The sequence below is a fragment of the Lathyrus oleraceus genome, chromosome 7 (assembly GCF_024323335.1).
Source record: "Lathyrus oleraceus cultivar Zhongwan6 chromosome 7, CAAS_Psat_ZW6_1.0, whole genome shotgun sequence".
Lineage (NCBI taxonomy): Eukaryota > Viridiplantae > Streptophyta > Magnoliopsida > Fabales > Fabaceae > Lathyrus > Lathyrus oleraceus.
In genome coordinates this window covers 432,818,968-432,826,079 of record NC_066585.1, presented here as the reverse complement: position 1 = coordinate 432,826,079, position 7,112 = coordinate 432,818,968, and the positions used below count along the sequence as shown (strand labels likewise).

General features: G+C 40.6%; 1 non-coding gene across 1 annotated transcript; it reads left to right on the top strand.

The window, feature by feature from the left end:
• The first annotated feature begins 6,736 nt into the window (after window positions 1–6,736).
• LOC127108768 (small nucleolar RNA R71) lies at window positions 6,737–6,843 on the top strand. The gene has a single exon (XR_007796281.1). It is a non-coding gene; the product is annotated as a small nucleolar RNA R71 (small nucleolar RNA).
• The last annotated feature ends 269 nt before the right edge of the window (window positions 6,844–7,112 follow it).

The following is a 7,112-nucleotide window of genomic DNA, read 5'->3' as shown; positions in this document are numbered from 1 at the left end:
GCTTTTTGTGGGTTCAAGTGTTTTTTTCCAAGGTGAAAAAATGGGTTTTGAAGGTTGTAAGTTGCAAAAATGGTGAAGAAGAGAGGTCTGCCCCGACCATTTACAGATGCTGTGGCGGGCGCCACAGGTCCTATGGCGGGCGCCACAAGGCAAAATCTGGCTAGGCCAGATTTTGGTCCTTTGGTTTGGGCTTCGCTTGTCTTTTGGCTTTGAGGGGTCTGGATAGCATTTGTCTTGTGATTCTCCTAGTTTCTTTGACTTGCATAATTTTATAAAAGTAAAAACGAAAATAAAAAGTGAAACTGAAACAAAAACAAAAATAGAAATTAAATATAAATATAAATAAATAACTGAAAAAATTAAAATGCAAAATAAAATAAGTATAAAACATATATAGATAAAAATAGAAATACTAATGTACGGTAGTAGTTTATATAGTATCCAAATGCGATAATGTAAAATGAGTAATGCAAATGCGATAAATATATGAAAGAGAAATAAAGTGAAATGGTGAGATCAGGTATTAGGGTGGTAGTCTGCCTGAGTGGATTCACGGAGCACGGCTATCTCCTGCCTGAGCTCGGCGATCTCCTGATATAGACAATCGGCTTCAGTAGCGTGGGTGAGATCAGACACTTCAATCTGTAAAGTTAGGTCCGCCACTTCCTGTCTTAGCGCTGCAATCTCTCTACGGCACTCAGCAATCTGGGTGCGTATGTCGGGTGTCTGCAATGAATGATTATTAGAGAGAACAGTGATTCTAGGAGATGGTGGTGCAGGTGTGTATTCAGCAACTGGGGGCGATCTCGGCTCCTCAACGGTCTCTACCTGGCCCTCTAGAGCATAACTCCAATTCGCTGGATCATGCACACTAGTCATCATAGGGTCTGGCAATGTGAAGTAATGGATGGCCTCACTGTCGACTAGCAATCGGAACTGACATGGGTGGAAAGAAGCTCTCCTCATCAATCCTCTGGTCAAACAGAAATCGATGTCCATGGTAGTATATCCACAGTAGGTCCGAAGATGCAACAGCTTGCGAGATAGACCCAAAGCGACAACAATCTGTGTGACGATTCCACCAACATTGATGACTCCTTCGGTGGATCTAGAGATACCGCTGAGATTGTTCAATAAAAAGTTCCCACATGCTACTGGGCGAGACTGGGATGCGCAAAATAATAGGAAGATCTCCTTTTCACTCAGTAGAGTCTCTGCATCCTGTCTTCCCAAGAAGGAATGTGCTAATATCATCTAAAAATATCTGAAGGTTGGGTTATGTATGACATAAGATAATTGTGTAGATGGATCCTGGCTTCCGCCGCCTGATATATCACTCCAAAACTTCTCCACTTCCTTACCCAGGAAATATCCCAAAGGTGTCTCCGGGATAGCATCAGGAGTAGTTTGGAAACCTAATAAGTCGCCGAACTCTTTCTGGCTGAAGGAGTACTCAACTCCAAAGAGCCTGAAAGCAGCATACCCATCTGGTCCAGAATATGGGTCGTAGTCGAATGAACTCAGGAACTCCAAAGTCAGGTTCCTATATGTGTTGCTCAAGTCATCAGCAAATTCGTCCCAGTGGAGCTGGTGGCTAAGGAATCGGATACTAGGCTCGATACCCAGTGCCTCCATACAATGCTGATCAGGGTAACGTGTGGGTGCCATAGGACGCTGGTATAAAGCAATGTAACGCTCCCTCTGAGCATTGTCTCTATAGGCAACATGCATGTCATCAAAACCCTGCATCCTGTAAAAGTTAGGAAAGTGATCCTGAAAATACAAACCATTCAAACTTTAGTCTCAATGCAAAATAAGATAAAATAAAAATAAAAATAAATGTAAATAAATGCGAAAAAAAAGTAAAATGAAAAGAAAAAACCATGGGTTGCCTCCCACGCAGCGCTTGTTTAACGTCATTAGCTTGACGGTTAGAATTTATACACCTGTAGTAGTGGTAATTGATGGATCAATCAGGGTGTGGCTCGAGTAGTATGCTGGAATGTCTCCTCCTTCGTTGAGCTTCAGTCTTTGTCCATTTACAAGGAATGGACTACAGGTATCGTTCTTGATTTCTACGGCTCCGGATCTCAGAATCTTGGATACTTAGAAAGGACCAGTCCATCTTGAACGTAGCTTTCCAGGAAAAAGTCGTAACCTAGTGTTGAAAAGGAGAACAGAATCGCCTATATTGAAGTTTTTCTTTACTATTCTTTTGTCATGATAGGCCTTTGTCCTCTCTTTATATGTTTTTGCATTTTCGTAGGCAGATTGCCTAAGTTCTTCTAATTTATGAATGTCCAGGATACGCTTTTCTCCAGCAGCTAAGTAGTATAAATTCAAAGTTTTAATGGCCCAATAGGCCTTATGCTCTAACTCGAATGGTAAGTGACATGATTTTCCATAAACTAGTTGGTAAGGAGTAGTTCCTATAGGGGTTTTGAAAGCGGTTCTATAGGCCCATAATGCTTCTTGAAGCTTCTGAGACCAGTCTTTCCTAGAAATAGAAACAGTTTTCTCTAGGATCTGTTTTATCTCCCTATTAGATACTTCTACTTGGCCACTAGTTTGTGGATGGTATGGTGTTACTACTCTATGCCTAACTCCATATTTTCTTAAAAGTTTGTCAAATATTCTCGATATAAAGTGTGATCCTCCATCGCTTATGACTAAACGTGGTGTTCCAAATCTAGGGAATATATAGTTTTTAAATAATTTGATTACTACCCTAGTGTCGTTTGTGGGTGTAGCTATAGCTTCAATCCACTTAGACACATAGTCTACAACTACTAAGATATACCTATTTCCTAAAGATGGTGGAAAAGGTCCCATGAAATCTATACCCCATACGTCGAAGAGTTCTACTTTCTGAATGTTTCTTAGAGGCATTTCATCACGTCTTGAAATGTTTCCAGTGCGTTGGCATCTGTCGCATTTGACAATGTAAGCATAGACATCACGCCACATGGTAGGCCAGAATAGGCCAGCTTGAAGAATCTTGGCGTACGTCTTAGAGGTGCTCGCATGTCCACCATAAGGTGCAGAATGACAATGCTTGATAATATTATTTACTTCTTCTTCTGGGACGCAACGGCGAAAGATGCCATCTTTACCCCTTTTGAAAAGGAGCGGTTCGTCCCAATAGAAGTTTCTCACATCGTGGAAGAATTTCTTCTTGCGGTAGTAGTCAAGATCAGGGGGTACTATATCAGCAGCTAGGTAATTAACGAAATCTGCATACCAAGGTGCGTTATTATTGCTAAGGAATTTTGGGAATGCTCATAAGAATCTAGGTTATTTGCTTCAATGGTTTCTACTTTAGATATCAGTCTATCATAGGCGAAATCATCATTTATGGGTATTAGTTCAGGTTTTAGATGTTCTAGCCTAGAAAGGTGATCAGCCACTACATTTTCAGTGCCTTTTTTTATCTCTTATATCTAAATCAAACTCTTGTAGTAATAGAATCCATCGGAGTAACCTGGGCTTGGCATCTTTTTTACTTAATAGGTAACGAATGGTAGCATGATCGGTGTAAATAATAATTTTTGCTCCTACTAGATAAGATCTAAATTTGTCTATAGCGAAAACTACAGCGAGTAATTCTTTTTCAGTTGTTGCGTAATTAAGTTGGGCAGCATCTAGGGTTCTACTGGCATACTAGATGGCATGTAACTTTTTATCTTTTCTTTGTCCTAGAACGGCTCCAACTGCATAATCACTAGCATCGCACATTATCTCAAAAGGTTCCGACCAATCGGGCGGTTTCATAATGGGTGCCGAGATTAATGCTTGCTTTAAAAGATTAAATGCGTCATTATATTTTTCATCAAAAATGAATTCAGCATCTTTCATTAAAAGTCCGGTTAACGGTTTAGTTATTTTGGAGAAGTCCTTAATAAAACGCCGGTAGAATCCAGCGTGTCCAAGAAAGCTTCGGACTTCTCTGATTGTTTTTGGTGGTTTTAGGTTTTCTATAACTTCTATTTTAGCTTTATCTACCTCTATACCTTTTTCGGAAACTATATGTCCTAAAACTATTCCTTCGGTCACCATGAAATGACATTTTTCCCAATTTAGCACGAGGTTCACCTCCACGCATCTCTCCAGGATTTTCTCAAGGTTAGCAAGACAATTGTGGAAATCGAATCCGTAAACCGAGAAATCATCCATAAACACTTCCAGGATACCATCTAGGTAATCTGTAAAGATTGACATCATGCAGCGTTGGAAAGTAGCTGGGGCGTTACAAAGGCCGAAAGGCATTCGTCTGTAGGCAAAAGTTCCATAGGGGCATGTAGAGGTAGTTTTTTCTTGATCTTCGGGGTGAATAGGTATTTGGAAGAATCCAGAGTATCCATCTAGATAGCAGAAGTAAGAGTGTTTGGCTAGACGCTCCAACATCTGGTCTATAAATGTTAAAGGGAAATGGTCCTTCCTAGTTGCTTTATTTAATCTTCTATAATCTATACACATCCGCCATCCTCCTTCTAAACGTTTTGCTACATGTTCGCCTTTATCGTTTTGCACGACTGTGATGCCTCCCTTTTTAAGTACTACATGCACAGGGCTCACCCACTTACTATCCGAGATCTGGTAGATTATACCTGCCTCAAGCAACTTAAGAACTTCCTTCTTAACAACATCACTCATTATAGGGTTTATTCTTCTCTGATGCTCCCTAGAGGGTTTTGAATCTTCTTCGAGCGAGATCCGATGCATGCATATGGATGGGCTTATACCTTTCAGGTCAGAGATATTATATCCTAAGGCTGAGGGATATCTTCATAAAACGTCTAAAAGTTGGTTCGTTTCCTCTTGGCTCAAGGTAGCACTGACTATAACTTGATGGTTCATCTTTTCATCGAGGAACTCATATCTCAGGTTCTTAGGCAGCTCCTTAAGTTCTAAGGTTGGTTTCTTAGGGCATGGCATAGGATCTGGGGTAAGGGATAAACATTCGTAAAGGTTATCATCGATGTAAGGTTCTTTAAAGTCATCATCTTCCTTTATGGGGGTTGATGGTAACTTAATAATTTCTTTTTGTTCTAATTCTCTAACACATTCATCAATGATATCTAAGGCATAACACGAGTCTCCCATCACAGGTGCCATAAGAAATTTCGAAAGTATAAATTCTATTTTCTCGTCACCTACCTCAAATGTCAACTTTCCTTTCTTGACATCTATTATGGCTCCTGCAGTCGATAAGAATAGTCTACCTAGAAGAATTGGTATATCATTGTCCTCTTTGATGTCCATGACGACAAAATCAGTAGGGATAAACAGCTGACCTATCCTAACAGGAACATCTTCTAAAATGCCTATCGGATATTTAACAGATCTATCGGCTAACTGAAGTGACATCTTAGTGGGTTGTAATTCTCCTAAGTTTAATCTCTCACAAACTGCTAGAGGCATTAAGCTCACACTAGCTCCTAAGTCTAGAAAAGCTTTATCGATGACATGATTACCCAACAGGCAAGGAATGGAGAAATTTCCAGGATCTTTATCTTTCTTTGCTAATTTGTCCTCGGAAATTGCATTACATTCCAAAGGCTTCGGATCATCAAGTCTACGTTTGTTGGTAAGGATGTCTTTCAGAAACTTTGCATAAGAAGGTATTTTGGTGATGGCTTCTGTGGAAGGGATTTCTACATGAAGTTTTTCTATAACTTTAATAAATTTTTGGTACTGTTTATTGATCTGGGTTTGTTTGAGTCTTTGGGGATATGGTATAGGTGGTTTATATGGCGGGGGCGGTACGTAATTTTTATCTTTAGGTTCTTCTCCTTTCTCTCGACCTTCCTGGTTTTCAGATTCCTCTGGTTCCTTTACTTTGTCCGGGGGTTTGGTACATTCCTTAGAAGTTTCGGGTTCACTTAGTCTTGGGTTTGGTGGCTCATCATAAGCGTTCCCACTTCGTAGGGTAATGGCATTGGCTTGTCCTCTCGGATTTTGTTGAGGTTGTCCAGGGAATTGTCCTCCAGGTGTAGTCTGAGGGGCTTGGTTTAAAGCTACCTGAGAGATCTGTGTTTCAAGCATCTTGGTATGAGTAACTATTTGGTCAACCTTGGTTCCTAACTGAGTAATCAATTCGTTAACATGAATGTTTTGTTTCATGAACTCCTTGTTTTGTTGGGTTTGAGCGGTGATAAAATTTTCCATAATTTTCTCAAGGCTCGGCTTTGGTGGCACAGGTTGCATAGGTTGATTTGATCTAGGGGCTTGATAACTAGATCTCGGAGGTGCATTATTTTGAATAGGGTTATTGTTTTTATAGGAGAAGTTAGGGTGATTCCTCCATCCAGGGTTATAGGTATTCGAATATGGGTTCCCTTGGGTGTAGTTCACTTGCTCGGAGTGGGTTTCGTTTAGTAGACTGCATTCTGCGGATTGGTGTCCTTGGGTTCCACATATCTCACAATCCGACGAAACTGCGGCTACAATATTCAGGTTTATGCACATATGCTCTACCTTAAGGGCTAATGCGTCCATTTTAGCCTGCATCATGTCTATAGAGCTTAGTTCATGCACTCCTCCTTGGGCTTCCTTCTTCTCCACTGTCGCTCATTCGACTCCCCATGATTGATGGTTTTGAGCCATGTCTTTGATGAGGGCACTTGATTCAGGGTAAGGTTTGTTCATCAGAGCACCGCCTGCGGCAGCGTCGATGGTCATCTTTGTGTTGTAATGAAGTCCATTATAGAAGGTTTGAATGATTAACCAATTTTCTAAACCATGATGTGGGCATGCTCGTAACAACTCTTTATATCTCTCCCAAGCTTCGAACAGCGATTCTCCTTGGTTTTGGGTAAATCTAGTTATATGGTTTCGAAGAACGGCGGTCTTACTCGGGGGAAAATATCTAGCAAGGAAGACTCTTCTAAGGTTATCCCAAGTCGTAATGGAATTGGGTGGAAGGGAATCTAACCATGATAGAGCTTTATCTCTGAGGGAAAAAGGAAATAATCTTAAACGTATTGCCTCAAGAGAAGCTCCATTGGTTTTAAAAGTATCTGCTAATTGAAGAAATATTTTTAAATGTTGGTTTGGGTTCTCGGTAGCGAGACCTGCGAATTGTCTCTGTTGCACTAGTTGTAACAGGGACG